Genomic DNA, 21,174 nt, shown 5'->3' with positions numbered 1-21,174 from the left:
TCTGTATGAAAGTCTTTTTGTGAACGTGTATTTTAATCTCTTGGGCAAATACCCAGGAGTAGATGTCCTGGGTCATACAGTAAGTATATATTTAACTTCATAAGAAACTGCTAAGCTGTTTTTCAAAGTAGTTGAATCATTTTACATTCCTTGTAGCAGGGCATAAGAGTTCCGGTTCCTTTGCATCCTTGCCAACATTTGGTATTGCCAGTTTTTTTTACTTTAGCGATTTGGGTGGATATGCAGTTACCATTTCATTTTGGTTTTAATTTCATTCTGTGTTTCTCCTCAGTGACTGAGGATGAAGAGTGTCTTTTCTTGTGCTTATTTGCCATTTGTATATTTTCTTTGGTGTGTGTTTAAATCTTCTGCCCATTTGAAAAATCAAGTTGTTTGCCTTTGTTATGAAATTTATTAAGAGTTCTCTCTACAATCTGGATATAAGCCGCCTGTCAGATAGATAGATAGATAGATAGATAGATAGATAGATTTTTTTTTTTTTTTAAAGATTTTATTTAGTTGAGAGAGAGAGCATGAGAGTGGGGTGAGGGGCAGAGGGAGAAGGAGACTCACTGCTGAGCAGGGAGCCCGACTCGGGACTCCATCCTGGGACTAAGGAAGGTGCTTAACTGACTGAGCTACCCAGACACCCCCAGATATATATTTTATAGATATTTTATCCCAGTGCTTTCTCATTACCTGTTGTTTCCTTTTTTCTTCTTTCTTACTTTCTTTTGGATTTCTTTTTCCACTCTTTCTCCCCCTTTCCCAACTAGTTTCCTTTTCTTTTATTAGTTGTTACCCTAGGTACTAAAGCATGTGCACTTACCTTGCCAAAAGTCAAGTTATGCAGGATTTTCACTCTCCCCCCAGATAATACAGCAACTATGGAATACTTAAATTCCAATCATTCTCTTCTCACTATGTCTCCAATTTATATGCTGTCATTGTCACATATTTTCATTCTCTTTTTCCTTTTAAACCCTCCAGGACAAATTGTTGTTGTTTTTTATTTTGTTGGTAAATGTTTGTTTAAACCCACCCATATATTTACTACTTTCTTTTCATTTCTTTTTGCATTTCAGACCCACCACCTGGGATCATTTTCTTTTTGCCTGAAGTATATTCTTTAGAACATATTTAGTGAAGTTTGTTTGTTTATTTATTTGGAAGAGAGCGAGCACCCACGTGAGCCCATGAAGTGAGGGGCAGGGAGGGGCAGAGGGAGAGGAAGAGGGACAAGCAGAGTCCACTCTCAGTACGGAGCCCCGAGGTAGGGCTCTATTCCATGACCCTGAGATCATTACCTGAGTCAGACGTCCAACGGATTGAGCCACCCAGGCGCCCCTAGTGAAGTTCTTTTGATGACAAAATTTTTTCAGTTTATATTTGTCTGAAAAGGCTTTATTTTCCTTATTCCTAAAAGACCTATGTTCACTGGTAGTAGAACTCTAGGTTAACAGTTATTTTTCCTTCAGCCCCCGTTTCAGATAATTCACTCTCTCTGGGCTTTCACCATTGCTGATTAAAAGCCAACCATCAGTCAAATTGTTTCTCTTTTATTTTTTTATTTTTTAAAAGGTTTTATTTATTTATTTGACAGAGAGAGAGCACAAGCAGGGAGAGCAGCAGGCAGAGGGAGAGGGAGAAGCAGGCCCCCTGCAGAGCAGGGAGCCCAATGCAGGACTTGATCCCAGGACCCCCGGATCATGACCTGAGCCAAAGGCAGACACTTAACTGACTGAGCCACCCAGGTGCCCCAAATTGTTTCTTTTAAAAGTAATCTGTTCTCTCTAGATGTTTTCCAGGTCTTTAAAAAATTTTTTTTTAAATTTTTTAAACTCTCTGATGCTGCTCAGTTTTAATGATTTGTCTAAGCTTGGATTTATTTTTAATTTTTCTTGCTAGGGATTTGTTGGACTTCATCTATCTGTGAGTTGGTTTCAACAATTTGGGAAAATTGTTAGCTTCTTTTTTAAAATATTGTATCTGCCCATGCTTTCTTTTCTGTTATTCTGCTGAGTCAAAGGTTAGATCTCACTCTGTCTTTAACGTTTCTTAAACCTTTCATTTTTATGACTTTGTATGTGTGTGTGCTGCGTTCCAAATGACTCTTTCAGTTCACTGAATCTTTCCTTAGCTATATCTAATGTGATAAATTTGCCCCACTGAGATTTTTACTTCAATTATATATTTTTATTTCCAGATATATTTTTTTCAGATCTGCTCTTTTTTTTTTTTTTTTTGTAGGTTCTTGTTCCCTGAACATATTTGTGAGCTTGTCTTTTATTTCTTTAAAATACATTGAACATGGTTATTTTAGAGACTCTATAAAGAAGGGGTCCTTTTAGGTGAGTTTCTGCTAATCTCTTATTTCTGCTGTGCCTTGTTTCCTGTGCAATTAAATTTTTTTTTCCTGTAATCTTATTTTGTTTGGAATTTCATTAGTGGGAATTCTTGGAAATCTGGGATGAAAATGGGAAAAGGACTTGGGTTTGCTCTTATCTGCAGCCTGGTGGTAGACAATCTAAAATAATCACTCTAAATTAAAATATCTGCTTGAGGGTTTACAGACCACTCAGGTAATGTGAATTCAGACTGCAAACTCCTGTGAGGGCTTGTGCATGGCCCATGTTTTCAGTGCAGTATTTTTCCTCTTCTAGTCAGCCCCAGGGTTTGACATAGTCAGTTTTCCAGCGGTCTTTTCAAGGGGCTTTATTTCTGCCTCACCCTCACACCTTGGAGGTAGCTCTGTGGGATGCCAGCGGAATGGCAGAGGTCTTGGGCACTCTCTTAGGTTAGCCGTACCCATGAAGCCTTGGAAACCAAAGCTCAAGTTCATCAGGTGGCAAGTGTTCTTAGGGTAAAGTTTGGCTGTATTCCACTTATATCTCTAGTGTCCCATCTTTACTCAATCTCTGACCAGAAGATTCCTTTTTAATTTCCTAACTCATGTATGCTTTCTAAAAAGATTTTTAAAATACTTTTTCAAGGATAATTAGTTGTTTCCTTTGGAAAGTAGATCAAGGTACCTAGTCTGCCTGACATGTTATTAGAGGAAATGCTATGACTCCCTTTTTTCTTTTAACCACCAGGCATGAGCATTTGTGTAACTCTGCTTGAGCAGTGCGACTGGGGCACCCATATCCAGGGTGGCAAGGGCATGTAGGCTGCTTTTCAAGAGTAGCTCTTTTTCCAGCTCCTTCAGTCTAGTTTTACGGCGGATGGTGTTAACTGGGCTCACATTTTAAAAATTTTTCTAAGGGGTGTTCAAGGTATGGACTACTTAGAAGGCTAATTGAGTGAGGAAGAAAGGTAAAGGGAAGGGAGAGGGAGGCCTGCAGCTGAAATGACAGAAACCATTTATTACCAAGAGGGTCTGAGCTAGAGATCTGGAAAAGAGTGCTCTCTAGTTTCAGCCACATTACATTACATATCTGGTGAACCCTGTTGGCCCATAAAATCCTTTCCATTAGTCAGGGTGCTCTGTGCTTTTATTCTTGACTTCTGCTGTTCTTAGAGCTGTTGGGTTTGCTTGTGTGTCTCCGTTTCCTTTTTAGAAGGCAGACTGTCACATATTTAGAAATTTATTTACTGTAATTGCAGTTTTCTGGCTTCTTTAGGCTCGTCTTCAGATATAGGACTCCCATCTTGAAGCTTATTTCAGAAAATGCCCGTGTGATCCCTTGCCCTAAGTGCCAACAGCAGATGCAGCAGTTGACACGCTGTAGGGAATTTCCAACTGCTGGGCAGGTTTCTGAAATCCAGACACGTGCTGTTCACACTTTGGCTTCTGAAGCAAGGATCAGCAGTTGAAGAGGGGAGGGGCTGGCAGGGGACTGGAGGGAGAAAGATCTTATAATGCCTGCCCAAGGCTTACGGCTTGTCAGCTTGCTTCATCCCTTCTCCAGCTGGCGTTGGCAGGGTAGAGTAAATCACTGTAGAGTGGTTATGAGCCGAACTCACTGGGGGCTTCTTTGAGGCACACCTGTGACGTCATCCTGTTATCACTGCTTGTTCTGAATAACCTCTTTTCACCTCTCCCCTGAGAAAGGGTGATGCCCAGAACTTGTGTCAGGGCAATGAGCAGAGAGAAATGTTTGGTAATCATTATTTTGAGATGCCTGCTAAGGACACAATTGTAGGCCGTTGACACATTCTTTAAGATTCCACACTGGAAGAGAAAATCCTCTTTGCAAACATGGCCTGCATACCCCGTATTCTTTTTAAACTTGAAGAGAAAGACAATTCAGAAAGACTTGAAACTCCTAAGTGGTCTCTCTTGATCCCCCTGTCTTCCCCTCTAAACACACACACATACACACACACACACACACACACACACACACACACACACACACACACTGCTCTCTATACAACAGTGATTCTTTTAAAAACATCAGATCATGTCACTCTGTTTAGAATCCTCCACTGGCTTCCCATTTCAGAGTAAAAGCCATAGTCTTTACAAGAGAACTCCCCCTCCTCCCCACCCTCCCACATCGCCTCTCTCTGACCTCATTTGCTGCTACTGTTCTCCCCCTGGCTTGCTTAGTGTGCTTCAGCCACACTGGCCTTCTTGCAGGTCCTCTGATGAGCCAGGGATTCTCCCACCTTTGAACCTTTGCATTAGCAATTTTCTCTACTTGGAATGCTCTGTTTCAAGCGCTCTGCATGGCAGATACCTCACCTCCTGTAAGTCTACTGAAATAATCCTGCCATGATGCCTACCCTAATCATCCTAGTAACACTGCGGCACTCCCACCCTGAACTCCTTGATCGCCTCCATCATGCTTGGTTTTCTTTTTTTTTCACAACTTCTGTTCTAAATACTAAATAACTTATTTTTTGTGCATATGTTTATTACTCATTTTCTCCTACTGCTCTTCTGCAAGAATGTAAACTCCCTGCAGTTAGAGATCCTTGACCTGTTTTATTCTCTGATGTATTATGAGCCTCAAGAACAGTGCCTAGTGTGCTGTAAGTTCTCAGTAAATATGCTCAACAAGTCAGGCTGGGCAATGGAGATTGAATGGTAAGGCCAGGAGCATCTGTTATTTGGGGTCGTTGCTCATAATCTTACCATCTTTTCTTGTTTTTTGTTATGGTGGCATTTCGGAAAATACAATTTCCAAGTACAAATTTTGTATCCTGACGTTAAAATACATTAAATGTGTTTTGGTATTTACTGCTAATCCTGGAGTCAATGTCTTTGGGGCTCTGGAAAGCAAAATTTCTTGGAGAACAGCGTAAGTTCTATCCTTTTTCATACCCTAAGTCTTCCATCATTTATTGTGTTCTTCCTACGTATAATAGTCTTTAATTTCTCCTTCTTTACTCATTTACCATATTTTTACTCATTTTACTGGCACAATTCTGTCCTGTTTATATAAACCAAATAATATTTTTAAAAGATTTAACATTTTGGGTTTTGTTGTGAGTACCAAAACAAATGGGAAAAAAGCTGGAAACCACCTGTAAACGCGCTTCCCAGCAGTGACATTCATTCTTATATGTATGTGTGAACTCAGGTTCCTTTTTAACACGGTTGAAAAAATACTGAATATAAAATGTTTGATTCTACTGTTTTCACTTAGAGGTATTCACTTATAAAATTCTTTATAATCCTGTTTAATGGCTAAGTAATGTTCTCATATGAATATGTTAACATTCACTTAATCCTTACCCTGTTTACAGACATTTTTTCCTACTTTTCTAGTATTGTGAATAATGCTATAATTAACATCTTTGTACATAAAACCTTTGTCTTCATTTCATATTGTTTTATTAGACTGTATTTTTAGAAGCTCGGTTTTTGGGTTAAAGGGTTTGAAGTCTTCTAATGCTTTTGATACGTGATGCTGGATAACTTTCTTGAGAAGTTGTGCCAGCTTACTCTTAACAGCAGTGTTTGAGAATGCCCAGCTACCACCTCTTGCTGGCATTAAAGTGTTTTAATGTTTTATAATCTTTGGCACAATGTAGGCATTCGTATATTTATTGAATAAATGATAGAAGAAAACCCATCTTTTTTTTTTAATAGACTTTCTTTTTTAGAGAAGTTTTAGGTTCATAGCAAAATTGATTAGAAAGAACAGAGAATTTCCCATATGCCGTCTGCCCCCAAACATGCACAGTCCCCCCCACTGTCAACATTGGGAACCAGAGTGGTACATTTGTTACAACTGATGAACCTATATTGGTGCATCAGTATCACCTACAGTCCATAGTTTACATTAAGAGTCACTGTTGATCTTGTACATTCTGTGGATATCGACAGATGTATAATGACATGTATCCACCATTATAGTATAATACGAATTTATATATGAATATGAATATATAAAACGAATAGTATAATAAGAATTTCACTGCCCTTAAACTCCTCTGTGATCTGCCTGTTCATCTCTCCCTCTCCCTGACTTCTGGTAACCACCGATTTTTGTACTGTCTCCATAATTTTGCCTTTTCCAGAATGTCATATAGTTGGAATCATATAGTATGTAGCCTTTTCTGATTGGCTTCATTTGCTGATAAACATTTAAGGTTCCTCCACATCTGGGGAGCCTGGGTGGCGCAGTCGTTAAGCGTCTGCCTTTGGCTCAGGGCGTGATCCCGGCGTACTGGGATCGAGTCCCACATCAGGCTTCTCCGCTAGGAGCCTGCTTCTTCCTCTCCCACTCCCCCTGCTTGTGTTCCCTCCCTCGCTGGCTGTCTCTCTCTGTCAAATAAATAAATAAAATCTTAAAAAATAAATAAATAAAATAAGGTTCCTCCACATCTTTTCATGGCTTGATAGCTCGTTTCTTTTTAGTGCTGAATGATACTGTATTGTCTGAATAAACCACAGTTTATCGTTTAACATACCGAAGGACATCTTGGTTGCCTCTTAGTTTTGGCTTATGAATAAAGCTGCTATAAACATCTGTAGTCAGGTTTTTATGTGGGCATAGTTTTTGACTCATTTGGGTAAATCCCAAGGAATGAGATTACTAGATCACATGGTAAGACTATGTTTAGTTTTGTAGGAAATTGCTAAACTGTTTTCCAACTTATCTTGTTTTAAATTGTGTTATCTTTAGGGGTGCCTGGGTAGCTCAGTAGGGGCACCTGGGTGCTTAGTTGGCTAAGCTTCTGACTCCTGATTTCAGCTCAGCTCATTATCTTGGGATCGTGAGATCGAGCCCTGCATGGGGCTCTGAGCTGGGCGTGGAGCCTGCTTAAGATTCTCCCTCCCTCTTCCTCTGCCCCACCCCTTGCTGCTTGCTCTCTTCCTCCCTCCCTCCCTCCCTCCCTCCCTCCCTCCCTCCCTCTCTCTCTCAAATAGATAAATAAATAAATGCATTTCTTTGATTATTGGTGAGGAATGGACATTTTCTTCCTTTTTTTAAAAAACTGTCTATAGTTCTCTGTAGCTTCATTCTCTGCTCATTTTTCCATTCCAAACTAGTATCTTTTGTATCAATTTATTTGAGCTTTACAGATGGTAAATATAACAAGTCCTTTCTGTGTTTACTGGTAATTTTCTTATTTGTGTTTGATTTTCAAATATGTTTATTGTCTTTTTAGTATAAAAGTTTTAAATTTTTATTTAGTTAAAAATGTCATTCTTTATCGTTTGTAATTTATTCCATTGCTCTTAAGCTTTATAAGGTCTTTACACTGGAGAAGTTTTTAACTAGCTCTGCAAATATATTTTCATTTGCAGTAGCTGGAGGGAATTCTAGCACTATTTGTTAGGTAATTTTTTTCAGTTGGGAAGAGATGTGAGGAACCCTACGTGCTTAATAATGTGACAGCAACATTGTGAGAGATTTTTGGGGGGCTCGAACCCGTGACTCTGAGATGAAGACCTGAGCTGAGATTAAGAGTCAGAGGCTTAACCGATTGAGCCAGCCAGGTGCCCCTGTGAGAGTAGATCTTTTGCATCAGATATAAAAGTTCCTAACCAGCATATCAGCATGGTGTATATATCACTTTGAGTGGGATAAGGTTGGAGTCATTATGAACTGCATTGTCAGGGTCAGACCTTGTACTTCAGCTCACCTCATTTTAGGTGAAAACTTGCCAGCTGGGAATGGTTTAAGCTTGGAAAGTTAGCATGGGTATGCCAGTGAGTAGTCATTTTGTCCTGCCATTTCAGGGAGGAACGACTATGGTTGCCTTTTGTGGCTCTCCTCCTTTTCACTAATGAATCATCTGTGCATTTATAGACTGTTACTACTGAGGAAGTACATCTTTGAAGTACATCTTTCTTTTGGAGTAAAAACTTTTGGAGTAGGGGTACCTGGGTGGCTCAGTCATTAAGCATCTGCCTTCAGCTCAGGTCATGATCCCAGGGTGCTGGGATCGAGCCCTGCATCGGGCTCCCTGCTCAGCGGGGAGCCTGCTTCTCCTGCTCCCACTCCCCCTGCTTGTGTTCCCTCTCTCACTGTGTCTCTCTCTGTCAAATAAATAAAATCTTAAAAAAAAAAAAAAAAAACCAAACAACTTTTGGAGTAAACCATCTTTTGAGCTGAGTACCGAAGGAGTAAGGCTGTGCCAGTGGGGGCCCTTGATCCACCAGTGAATGGGACCACACTCAGAGTCATTTGCATACAGGTGCTTCCCATATCTCTGATGGTCCTTTTCATTGGTTAGTCTTGGTTTTGGCGGTACTATGGAGGGTGTATTGAGAGTAGCATTTCTGCTGAGTGAGTCAGTGTACCTGACCGTCTTAGGTTTAGGGATATGCAGAAGAGTAGAGGGTGATGAGATATTTTTGAAATTTCTTCAGTTTAAGGAACTCAGAGAGACGTATAGGGGTGGAACAGATGTATGTTGCCCCGTATGGAGTCAGGTCATGACATTTCTATTTTCTGGGTGATTGATCTTGGGGGTGTGGTCATCTGCCAAAAATGTGATCTCTCTCTTCTCTGAAAGTCATGTGGTGTTGTGATTGTGAATTTTGTAATTAATCTCATTTGTGTAATGTTATACATACATTTATTTAAAAAGACTGATGGATGTATCTTAGAATTTAATTATGTTTCTCTAGGGTGCTAGAATTAATGGGTATTTAAATTTTTCTTTTATTTTCTCTGCTGTTTTTTCAAGTTTCCTGTAATTACAATATTTCTGTAAGAAATGTATTTTTAGAAATTGTAATGACAAAAAGTATTTAGAGTTAGATAAAACTAGGTTCTAATTCTGATTGTGTTATTTGCTGTATTATGCAGATTACTTAACCACTTCTCAGTCTGTTTCTAGATCTAGTCCCTTGTGCATAGAAGACATTTAAAAAGTAGTAAATGAATTATGCCTTCTTATGTGGTGTGTGTGTGCATGTGTGTAATATGGAATATTACTCAGCCATCAAAAAGAATGAAATCTTGCCATTTGCAACAATGTGGATGGAGCTAAAGTATATTATGCTAAGCAAAATAATCAGAGAAAGACACACAATATGATTTCACTCATATGTGGAATTTTTTTTAAAGATTTTATTTATTTATTTGACAGAGAGAGAGACAGCGAGAGAGGGAGCACAAGCAGGGTGAGTGGGAGAGGAAGAAGCAGGCTTCCCGCAGAGCAGGGAGCCTGATGGGGTGCCCCATCCCAGGACGCTGGGATAGTGACCTGAGCGGAAGGCAGACACTTAACGACTGAGCCACCCAGGCACCCTCATATGTGGAAATTAAGAAACAATTTAAGAAACAAAACAAGTGAACATATGGGAGGGGAAAAAAAGAGGGGAACAAATCATAAGAGACTCTTAATGACAGAGAACAAACAGGGGTGATGGAGGGAGGTGGGAGGGGGATGGGCTAGATGGGTGATGGGTATTAAGGAGGGCACTTGTTATGATGAGCATTGGGTTTTGGATGTAAGTGACGAGCCACTGAATTCTGCTCCTGAAACCAGTATTGCACTGTATGCTAACTAACTAGAATTTAAGTAACAATTTGAAAAATGAATTAAACCTTTTTGCTATGGTATGTTTGCCACGGATTTGCCAGTTTTTCTCACCTTCCCTTAAGGGGGGGTGGTTTTCTCTTTTGAACTTCAAATTTCAAGCAAAGCAACTTGGTTTTGAGGGTTTACCAACTTTTGTTTCTTTTGACATTGCTGATTCTTCGAACTCTCTTCTTTCATTCCAGAGGAACCAACAACTTGATAGGTCAAGTAGAGAACATTCAGTTATTTTAGAAAATGCAGTTATTTTATCTTCATAAAATGCATAGATCTCTCAACTAGAGTATGTACTCCATGAGGACAAAAGACTATGGTATTTTATTAAATCCCTTACAGTGTTCAAGGTAGATTTCAAAATTAGGTACTTAACCAGTAATGGTCGATTGATTGACTAACTTAGGGTCTGGGATTGTGTAAAATGAGTTTAGACATATAAGAAATTATATTTAAATTATATTTATATGTGAGTTTATATATAATGAGTTTAGGCATATGGGAAATTATATTTACATTCTTTTAAACTGCCTTATGCAAGCTCCATGATGATAAAGCCATCAGAGAACTCTTTGAGATGGTAATGCTACAGGAGACTGCTTTGAGAAGCCAAGATTAGAATCTGTGATATAATTTTCCCCCTTTTTTCTAGCCCCAAACTGTGGGGATTCTCCCTCTGAAGACATTAGGAAGCCAGATTTATAAAGAAATTCCTATTAATTAACTAATACTCTTTAGCCGCTGATGCTCCTTTGCAAGAGAGACTGGAGCAGCTCATTCAGCCACTGTGGTACCTGCTGTCAGAGTTTCGCCCTTACTTTGAGGCCCTTAAAGGCAAAGAGAGTCATGTTAGGAAGTGGTAGAAATGCCTCCACATATGTGTGCTGTTTCTTTAAAAGAAAGTCTAACGGAAGTGATGCTGTAGGGAACATCTGCACTTGGGGCTGAGTGGAGAGAGCGAGATGCGCTGCAGCTGGTGTAAGGGCCTGGCAGGCTGAGGCGCTGCTGTCTATTGGGGTTTACTTCTGTCTACATTGAAACATGGCTTGAGAGGGGGTTGGTGGCCTGCTGCCAGCCTCAGTTAGCCTGCCCTTCTCTTTCCTCTTTCCTCCTCACTACTCCCCCCAACCCCAACTCCCCTCCCTCATGCTTTAAAGTCACATTTCCAGGCCAGACGTAGAATTAATCTCTGGGCACTTCACATTGCTGGCAGCTGAAAGCAGGATGTGGGATCTTTTTTTTTTTTTTTTCTCTTTCTCTCTCTCTGCGTCTTGGCTGACTTTTTTACCTCTCGAAGAATTTGGAAGGCCGTGAGATTCCCCCCCCCCCCCAAGTACTGTGGAGTTTTTCAGCACGCTGATCACCCTGCTGCGGCTTCACCCTAATAGACTTCATATGTTGATGCAGTTGACATCAGTATCAAACTATTTTACATGTGATCTGGTGTATTTCCTGAGGAAATCTGCAAGATATTTATTAAGAACTAATAAAATAAACCTCTCCATGAGTTTTTAGGTAGTTTTCAATTTTTCATGTCTCTCTCGTTTCCTCTTATCAATGAGCTGCTATTTTCTCTCTACTCTGACCATCACAAAAGGAAACAAAAATAAATGTTTTAAACTGTTCCTGAAGGGACAGAGAGAGAATAGTTCTGCCATGATGTATCAGCCGGGGCTATATTTTTAGTGCAGCATTGTAGAAACTAAAAATATCCTGTTATAGTGGATCCTTTTTATAGGTCTCTGTGTGTGTGTGTGTGTGTGTGTGTGTGTGTGTGTGTGTGTGTGTGTTTATAATGTTGTACGCACAAGTGCCTTTGTGCATCGGCAGCCGCTCTTCCCATTACAGCTGGACTCCATTAGTCCTTGAAAATTAATGTAATCCCAGTTAAGAAAAAAATTAATTACTCTACCAGAGCTGCATTTTATCCAAAGCTAGTGTTAGCTCCCTAGCTGGCAGCTTAGTTTGAGAGGCTCTAGGGGCCTATGGAGTTGTGGCTTTGGTATCACAGCATTTGCTGCTGTGTTTTTCCTGTTCAGAGCATTCCTCAGTTCTTTAGGGTGAGACATGTGGCACGCAGAGAGTAACTGCAGACCCCTCTGCCTCAGTAAAATACCATGTTCCATTCTGGTCATCCCCCAAAGGGTTGTCTGCTACAGGTTTAACTCACCTGCCAGAGCAGGTTTTCTTATCAGGATTCTTTTCAGAAGAGATTCTTTGGCAGTGGTTGAGTTTTTAGTGTTCTCTGGAGGAGAAATACCGTTTGTCAAAGTCCAAGAGATGCATGGGATTTACCTACGAGGGTTCTTCGTGGACAGTTAAGAATGAAGGTCACGTTTGTCCTTACTTTTTGTCTGAAGTTGGACTAGTCTGCCTAATACACACCTCTTATTATAAATGAGTATGTCAAAGTTGACTGCTGGCTTCTAGTCAGACTTCTCAGCACCAGCCTGGATGAGGGGCTGCCTGGCTCGGCGTGTGAGTAATGTCTCCAGCTTTGTAATCAGTGTTCTGGGATGAGGTGCAGGGCACAGCCCAGAAGTCGTTGCTGACTGCCTCGCCTTCACGGTACAGCTCTTTTGCAATTAGTTGCCTGTGTTTGTTATTGTTGTTGTTTTGTTTGTTTTTCCTCCTTGGGGTCTGGATTGGGGTGGAAGGGTAGAGTGGGACAGGTGGGAAGGATGGTTGTTTGTCTCCTTACTGGTCAGACTCTCCAGGGTTTCTGCTGAGAGTCCGGCCAGGGTCCATCTGTGTTGGACTGCAGTTCTCTTTTTGTACTGAGCTGGGGCGTGGGCAGCATAGGCCTGTGTAACTCGTGACAGGCCTCCCCAAATCCCGTGATGGCATGGATCCTCATGGTGCTGTTCAGAACAAAAACAGGGTTAGTGCCCTTTTGTTTCTTTTTGGGCATGGGCTTTGAGGCTCGTCCGTGGACCTCGTGTTCTCTTCTGCTGGTGACTCCAGGTCCTCCTCTGATCCCCTCCCCGTCATCCCCCAGCTGACAACTAGTTGAGCCCCTTTCTTCCTGTACTTGATCCCCAGGCAGTGTAGTTCAGTAAAAGTAGTAATTAGGCCTTTTACAAATTTATTTTATTAGTGAAGAGAGTTGGTAGGTAATGGGCTGTAACTCTAACACAGCCAGTTTAGAGATTAATAAAAAATTTAAAAAGAGCATTTTTTACCAGAGGCAGTGGGCCTGTTATTTCGAGTTCTCAGCTGAGCCGAAATCAGAGCAGCGTGGGACCCATGGCGGCCTGGCTGCTGGGAGATGCAGAGCCACGTTCCTTGTTGTTACAGTCTGTGCAGTGCCCGTCCTTGAGGGTGTTTTACGCTGGCATTGGAAAAAAGGAAACCTTGTTTTCCAAGAACTCTGCTCTCTCTCAGCTTGATAAGCATTTAAAAATAAAAGCTGCACAATTGAAATTGGCAGTGCATCCTCATTCTTTTGTCTCTCTGTTTATTTTTTTCCCTCATCCCTCAACATGTGTGCTACAGCCCATGGTTATTACACCCTCAAGAATGATGGCCTGGAACTCAGCAAACTTGCACCAGGATCTGCCCGCCCTCCGTCCGGCTGTTTGAAGCTGGCGGAGGCACCGGGACCCAGTACTGAGAGGTCTGGTGGATCAGCCTCAGCAGCTCCATCTGTGGCACATTTCCCTTTTCCCCTGAAGCTTCTGCCTGGAATTTTTAGCTTCTCCAGAATCCTGATTGTCAGCTCAATCTTTCTTGTTAGTTTTTGCAGTTAACTTAATTGATTTGTTTACCTCTCCATTGGAGGAGCTCAAAAAGAAAGTGCTTTGGCACTAATCAGGAGCAGTCCTGGCTTTTTCAAAAGATTCTTGTGAGCTAAAATTTTTTAATACCCAGGGAGAAAAAAAAGCTGCTATGGCTTAGGCTAGGGTGACGGTAAGTCCTGGTTTGCCCAAAGATAGACCCTGTTTATGAATCATTAATAGCACACCCTTTCGTTCTCACAGATAGCCCAGTTTAGGAGATAAATTTTAGCATCACCCTAGCTTAGATGAATTTAGCAAAAAACAAACAAAATCACTCACTCACTACAAACTGTTAATACTTTGTCTAGAAATGTAATGGCTTGTAAGTCAGTGCCAAGCCCTGCCCTCATTGCATGCAGATTCCACTGGAGTCATGCACATGTGACCTCAGAAAGAATTGCCATATCTCTGGCTCTGTGAGTGAAGACTGGCCTTCCTGCTTGAGTAGGGCCCACTAAAGCCAACTTTGAAACACCATGTCACTTGTTCTAGCATTTCTGATTATCACTGCCTAGTTGGTTGAGTCAGAACCTGGAGTTAGTTTTTGGTGGGGTGTGGTTTCAGGTTTGCAGACTTCCCGGTTGATGCCTGTGACGGTTGGTGCCTGATGTAACTAAATAGGGTGTTACTTCAGGTTAGTAGTCCTTGTTTTTGCTCAGCTGGTTGGGCTGAACCTGGTATTACTGTTTCCCAAAGAATATTTTTGGTTTGAAAACTGAGGGTCAGCAGTTCGCAAGTGCCGAACTGAAAGCCAGCTCTGTGGTTTGTCTTGTGCCACTGGGCCAGCAGCACCGCAGCCCTGATCGATTGATCTGCAACAATATGAGACCACGAGCAGCAACTGCCAGACAAAACTCCGTCTCACCCCATTTCCCTGTCCAACCTGTCTCTCTGCCCAGATCCCCTTTCTTTTTCCTTGTATGTCTGTCTCACTCTTGGTTATGTATTTCACTTTTTTGAGTCTATCTTTTTCCATCTCCCTGTCTCTTTCCATAACAGTTTTTAATAATGTTTTAGTTAGTTCCAGCCTTTTCCCTGAATGGATCCCATTGGAAAATGCAATTGAAAGGAAACAGTTATACACTTCCCTTCCTTTGAAAGTCTGTTGGCACCTCTTCCAGCACAGTAAACCATACAACATGTATTTTCAAAGTTTCCAAACACAGACATGCTGGCGTTAAATTTATGAAAAAATATTTTATTCAGCTGTATGGTAACTGTGACTTTCAGAGATGCTGCTCCGATTTGAAATTGGTGTTGACTTTTGGGACTCCCAACAGGTTTTAGATCTCTGTGGGAAATATAGCCACACTGGCTCTTGGGGAGTCCACGATGCTTTGTGCCATGGCCTTTGATTGCAGGTTGGGCAGGAGGAGTTCGGGCAAGAGATGTAGATGTGGGCATCCCCAGCCACACCCAGAGAAAAACAGAAAGTCAGTGAGTCACTGATGAATATTGCATGGCTTTGTTGTGCATAGAAGCAGAAGGTGAATTCCTTCTGTTCATAGAAGGTAAATCTTTCTTTTTATTACTCCAGCCAAGGACTGGAGGTCAAATAACACCTGTTTGTGTGGTATGTTATTTACTTTAGAATGCCATGGCTAAGAAGAGAGTGTTTATTTGTATTCAAAGCAGTGATGACGTTGCTAATATCTGTAAGTGATGACGTCACTGCTCCCTTTTTATACCTATAGGCCAGTGCCAAAAAAAGAAAAAATGTTAGAATCAGTTCTGTGTATTTAAACATCTGTGGGTTTGACTGAGGTTTGAATTTGGTCCATAAGGACACTGATCCTTCTCAAGGATCCTGGCTATTTATTCAGAAGATCCCTGGGAATGTTCTTGATAGAAGCCTTTCAGAAGGAAGGGGGTTTCTTCCAAATTGCTCAAGCAGCTCAACTCTGTATTGGCTCACTTAGGTTTATGTAGCTAAGGTTTATGTGCCATTTCGACTTTCCTTTGCTTGCCAGCCTAGCACTGGGTCTGCTGCAGGGCATTCGGATAGATTCTGTGCCTGCCGCCATAGGACAGAAGCTGCCAAAGACAACCCACCAAGAAGTGGAGAATCCTGCAGGCTCTGTGTCCCACTCAGTTCAGTTAACAAGGGTTTGTTAAGCATCCATTCTGTGTCTCATTCTTCTTAGCTTTTGGGGTAGCATTTGCCTTTGTTGACTGCAGACTTTCCAGAAATGCTTTCAGTGATCATAACTCTGTGTTCTCTCTGTTCTCCCCTTCCTCTTCACCTGTTTCTTGGGTCTTCCCTTTCTCATCCAACGTCCTAAATATCAGCACTGACTAAAGATACCACCTTGACTTTCCTCTCTTCAGTCTTTTCCCTATTGGTGTATTGTAAAATCTCAGGGTTTTACCTGTCACCTCTCAGTGGATTGCTCTCAAATCTCTTTTCTGCCCAGATCTTTTTCCTAAGCTTTGGCCCACATTTCTACCCTTTTGGGCATTATCACCTGGAATCTCAGGCTTATTAAAAGTTTATGCATCCTGTTTTTCATGTGTTGCAAGTCAGGTTTCCCAGGAAGCAAACTCTTGAGATGAGATTTGCATCCCCAGGAAGCTGCTTGGGGAATGCTCTCAGGGTCAGTACCTTGAGGGTACATGGAAGAAGCAGGATAGGGCACAGGGAGAAGTTGAACTGCACTGCAGCTGTAACAAAGGCTTTAGCCAGTCCTGTTAGGAGCTCTTCAGAGTAGTCCCAGTTGGACCAAAGGGGCTGGATCTTTCTCTGCTTTTATACCCCCTCCATCGACCAGTGAGTGGATAGGAGTTACCCCTGGGAAGGGGGATTGACATTGGGGAACTGCTTTTCTTCAGCTGAGAGTGAGCTGGGGAGAGGGATCAGCTGAGATCTGTTGCCAACACTCCTGGTAGTTGGGAGAATGAGTGTTTTAGTCCTGGGCAGTGCACCAAACCACCTCCTGCCCCTCCAGAACAGTCCGTCCTATGTTATGATGTTTCTGTTATCCGTACCAGCATCCTCTGTATACTCAGGCTATCTCTGCTTCACTGTTTCTATTTTTACATTGAGGCGTAATTCACAGAGAATAATACACAGCTTTTAAGTGTTCAGTTTGATGAATTTTGACAAGTGCCAACCCCACTTTTTATTCTTTTTTTTCTTCTTTACCCTGTATGTTAGGAATGTTTGAAAATAACAAGAACTATCTTGAAATAGCTTAAACAAGGAATGTATTGCAAGGAACCTGAGGACAAGGATATCACCAGGCCTACAGAAGGGATTGGAACCAGGAAAGCTGTTTTCTTCTCCTCTGCTTCCTTCTGAGTATTTCTTGCTGTTCTACTTTCTCCCCTCCCTGGCAAATTAATTATTATATAATTTTTGTGTAATGCATCTTTACCAATAGATTTATCGCAACCTTTCCAGTGGTTCTCTCTTCCATTGTATGTATGCCTTATAATTTAAGAAATTCTCTATTCATGGACATTTAGGTTGTTTGCAGGCTTTTCCTGTCCAAACTATGTAGCAGTGAATTTCCTCATTCGTATCATTTCATACATTATCTTTATGTCTTAAGATATTTTTCACTTTCTTTTTTGATTTCTGGTTAACTACGTGCGTGAATCCTATTAGATTTCAGCTCCTTGGGGGGTCCAGTTCATGTCTGATTCATCTCTGAAGGCAAAATGCCTAACACAGGGCCTTGCATATAGTAGCCACTTAGTAAAGCTGACTGTGTGAATAAGGAAATGAATTAATCCAGGACTTACTGACATACTACCTAGAACAGATTGTCTCTGATGATTAGGCCCTGTGGTAAGTGCTTGGGAATTACTGGAGTCTGTACTGTAGATCCTGCCTTAGTGGGATTTCCAGCCTAGTGAGGGAAGCTTGATGGATTGTGAATCCTGTGCTAGGGCAGCTCTGAGCCATGTGCCTAGTGTGTGTTATAGATAGAAGAGGAGGCCTATCAGGCAGCACAATACAGGTCTCTTTTTTGTGGGGGAGAAGGAGGAGGATTGCATCTTGTGTTTGTTTTTTCAGAAAGCTGTGTAACAAACACCAGAATGGGTAACGGGCCCCAGGACCCCTTTATTGGAAGCTAATTCAGAGGCAGACTCTGCATGTCCTCTGACCTGAGAGAACCAACTGAATTGCATTTCTCTCTAGATTCTTGACTTGGCTTAAAGGAGGGATAAGTGGAGTGAAGAGAGAAGGTGGTGACAATGTGAGAGGGAACAGAGATGGCAGGGGAGAGACTAATGGGGGGAGGCGTGACAGGGAAAGACCAGAAAGGTGCTTATTGAGGGCCTTGTGTCCTAGAGGTGAACTGGAAATCTCTTCTCCTGGAAGATCAGGGCAGGTCAGGAATCACCTGCACACTCTGAGGACAGATGGAAATGGTTTTGGGATGGGCTCCATGGCTCTGATTGGTGCAATGGTTTCCATACCTCCAAATTAGCCCTGACCTTCAAAACACCAAGTGTCAGCTGGTTGAAGATGAACTGCTCTGTGCTCTCCTTCTGCTGAATGATGGTCTTCAGAAGCTCGGCTGGGCTCTGAAAGAGACTGTCTTGTTTGCATAGTTTGATTCTTAGTTCCAGAATTTCCCCTTTCATATCATCTCTCATTTAGTTCCTGATCTTTGGGACTTGTGGGACTGAGAAGGCATATTGATATTTGGGACAGAGCCAGTGAAGGATGCAGTCTCTCACCTTGTCCCCAGGCAGCACAGGGCTGTGAGCACAGAAAGGCTGAGCAAGGTGTTGCAGGGAGAGAGGGAGGAGGAGTGGTAACAAAAAACCTCTGGTGAGAAGATGGAGGAGGCAGGAAGGAGAAAGAACTTGAAGAAGGGACTTAGATAATGGGGAGGAGAGAAGTGGGCTTTGGAGAGTAAGGGTGGGAGAATGGCCGTTTGGGGCCACAGAGGCAGGTTTGCCATTTTATTACTTCTTGGCTCTTGTCATTCACTATCTTTTGGTGTGCCCTCCCTTTTTGATTTTTTTCCAGTTTTATTGAGAAATAATTGATATATATCACTGCATAAGTTTAAAGTATACAGCATGATGGTCTGATTTACAGGTATTGTGAAATGATCACCACAATAGGTTCAGCTAACGTCCGTCTTCTCATAACATACAATAAGAAAAAAATAAAGGAAAAATAAATGTATCCTTGTGTTGAGAACTTCAGGATTTATTTTCTTAACAACTTTCCTATAAATCATACAGTGTGGTGTTAGTTATAGTCATCAAGGTTGTACACAGCATCCCTAGTACTTATTTAGCTTACAACTGGAAGTTTTCACCTTTTGACCACCTTCTCCATCCCCCCTGCCTGCTCCCCAACACCTTATCTCTGGTAACCACAAGTCTCATCTTTTTTTTCTATGAGCTTGTTGTGGTGTTTTTTGTTTTTGTTTCTTTTTTGTATCTTTTTTTTTTTTTTTTAGATTCCACATATAAGTGAAATTATACAGTATTTGTCTTTCTCTGATTTATTTTACTTATCATAATGCCTTTCTAGGTCCATCCATGTTGCAAATGGTAGGATTTCCTATTTTCATTTTCTTATGCTGAATAATATTCCGTTTTATACACACACACACACACACACACCCCGCAACTTCTTTATTCATCCATTGATGGACACTTGGGTTGTTTCCATGTCTTGACTATTGTAAATAATGCTGCTTTGAACATGGGGATGGGGGTATCTTTTTGAGTTAGTATTTTCATTACCCACAGACATACAATATTCCCAGAAGTGGAATTGCTGGATCATATGGTATCATACTTTTAATTTTTTGAGGATCTTCCATACTGATTTCCATAGTGTTTACACCAATTTACAATCCCACCCAGCAGTGGGTTCCCTTTTCTCCACATCAGCATTTGTTATATCTGGTCTTTTTGATGTTGGCCATTCTGACAGGCATGAGGTGATATCTCATGGTGGTTTTAATTTGCATTTCCCTAATAACTAGTGATGTAGAGTATCTTTTCATGTGTCTGTTGGCCTTTTGTATATCTCCTTAGGAGAAATGTCTGTTTAGGTCCTTTGCTTATTTCTTAACTGTTCTTTTTGCTTTTTTGCTATTGGGTGGTATGAATTTTTTATTTTAATTTTTAAATTTTATTCATTTTTGTATGAATTTTTTCTATGTTTTGGCCATTAATTCCTTATCAGATATATGGTTTGCAGATTTTATTTTTCATTCCATAGGTTGTCTTTTCACTTTGTGGATGATTCCTTTTGCAATGCAGAAACTCTGTAGTTTGATGTACTTGTTTATTTTTGCTTTTGTTGCTGTGCTTTAGGTGTCATATCTAAAAAATTATCACCAAGCCCCATGTCAGGGAGCTTTGTTCCTGTGTTTTCTTCCAGGAGTTTCATGGTATTGGGTCTTACATTTAAGTCTTTAATCCATTTTTTTTTTTTTTTGGTCTTTAATCCATTTTGAGTTAATTTTGTGAGTGGTGCTAAGATATGGGTCCAGTTTCATTCCTTTATATGTGAATATCCAATTATCTCAACACCATTTATTGGAGAGACTGTCTTTTTTCCATTGGGTATTTTTGGCTTTCTTGTCAAATGTTAGTTGACCATATATATATGCTTGGGTTTATATCTAGGCTCTCAATTCTGTTCCATTGGTCTATTCATCTGTTTTTATGCCGGTACCACACTGTTCTGATGACAGTAGCTTTATAGTATACTTAAAATCATGAAGTGTGATAATTCCTGCTTTGTTCTTTTTTTCTCTGGATTTCTTTGGCAATTTGGGGTCCTTTATGCTTCCATATAAGTTTTAGGAGTTGTGGGGTTTTTTTCTACTTCTCTAAAAAAATGCCAGTGGAGTCTTTTTTTTTTTTTTTTTAAATTTTATTTACTTATTTGACAGAGAGAGAGACAGCGAGAGAGGGAACACAAGCAGGGGGAGTGGGAGAGGATGAAGCAGGCTCCCAGTGGAGCAGGGAGCCTGATGTGGGTCTTGATCCCAGAATCCTGGGATCACGCCCTGAGCCAAAGGCAGACACTTAACAACTGAGCCACCCTGGTGCCCCCAGTGGAATCTTGATAAGGATTGCATTGAATCTATAGATGGCTTTTGGTAGTAGTGACATTTTAACAATATTACTTCTTCTAATCCATGAATGCAGGATACCTTTCTATTTTTTGTGTCTGTTATTTCTTTTATCATTTTCTTACAGTTTTCAGCATAGAGGTCTTTCACTTCTTCAGTTAAATTTATTCCTAAGTATTTTATTGTGTTCATGCTATTATAAATGGAATCAGTCTACTTTTTATTTTTCAGAAATTTTGTTGTTTGTGTTATAGAAATGCTACTGAGGGGTGCCTGAGTAGCTCTGTAGGTTGGGCATCTGCCTTTGGCTCAGGTTATGATCCCAGAGTCCCAGGATCGAGCCATGCGTCTGGCTTCCCCCTCAGCGGGGAGTCTGCTTCTCCCTT

General features: G+C 41.1%; 1 protein-coding gene across 9 annotated transcripts in view; it reads left to right on the top strand.

The window, feature by feature from the left end:
- Nucleotides 1–21,174, top strand: part of SMG6 (SMG6 nonsense mediated mRNA decay factor) — a 228,562-nt gene that overhangs the window by 60,949 nt on the left and 146,439 nt on the right. Inside the window, exon 1 of one of the 9 annotated variants that reach the window (XM_057317745.1) lies at nucleotides 11,856–12,516. The exons of the other annotated variants lie outside the window; for them this stretch is intronic. The gene's annotated coding sequence lies outside the window, so the exon portion shown is untranslated. Of the gene's footprint in view, nucleotides 1–11,855; nucleotides 12,517–21,174 lie in introns of those variants that run through there. 9 annotated transcript variants of the gene reach the window in all.

Source organism: Ursus arctos, unplaced genomic scaffold (assembly GCF_023065955.2).
Source record: "Ursus arctos isolate Adak ecotype North America unplaced genomic scaffold, UrsArc2.0 scaffold_24, whole genome shotgun sequence".
NCBI classification, from domain to species: Eukaryota; Metazoa; Chordata; class Mammalia; order Carnivora; family Ursidae; genus Ursus; species Ursus arctos.
The sequence above is the reverse complement of the archived record's forward strand: the minus strand, read 5'-3'. Positions and strand labels throughout refer to the sequence as shown.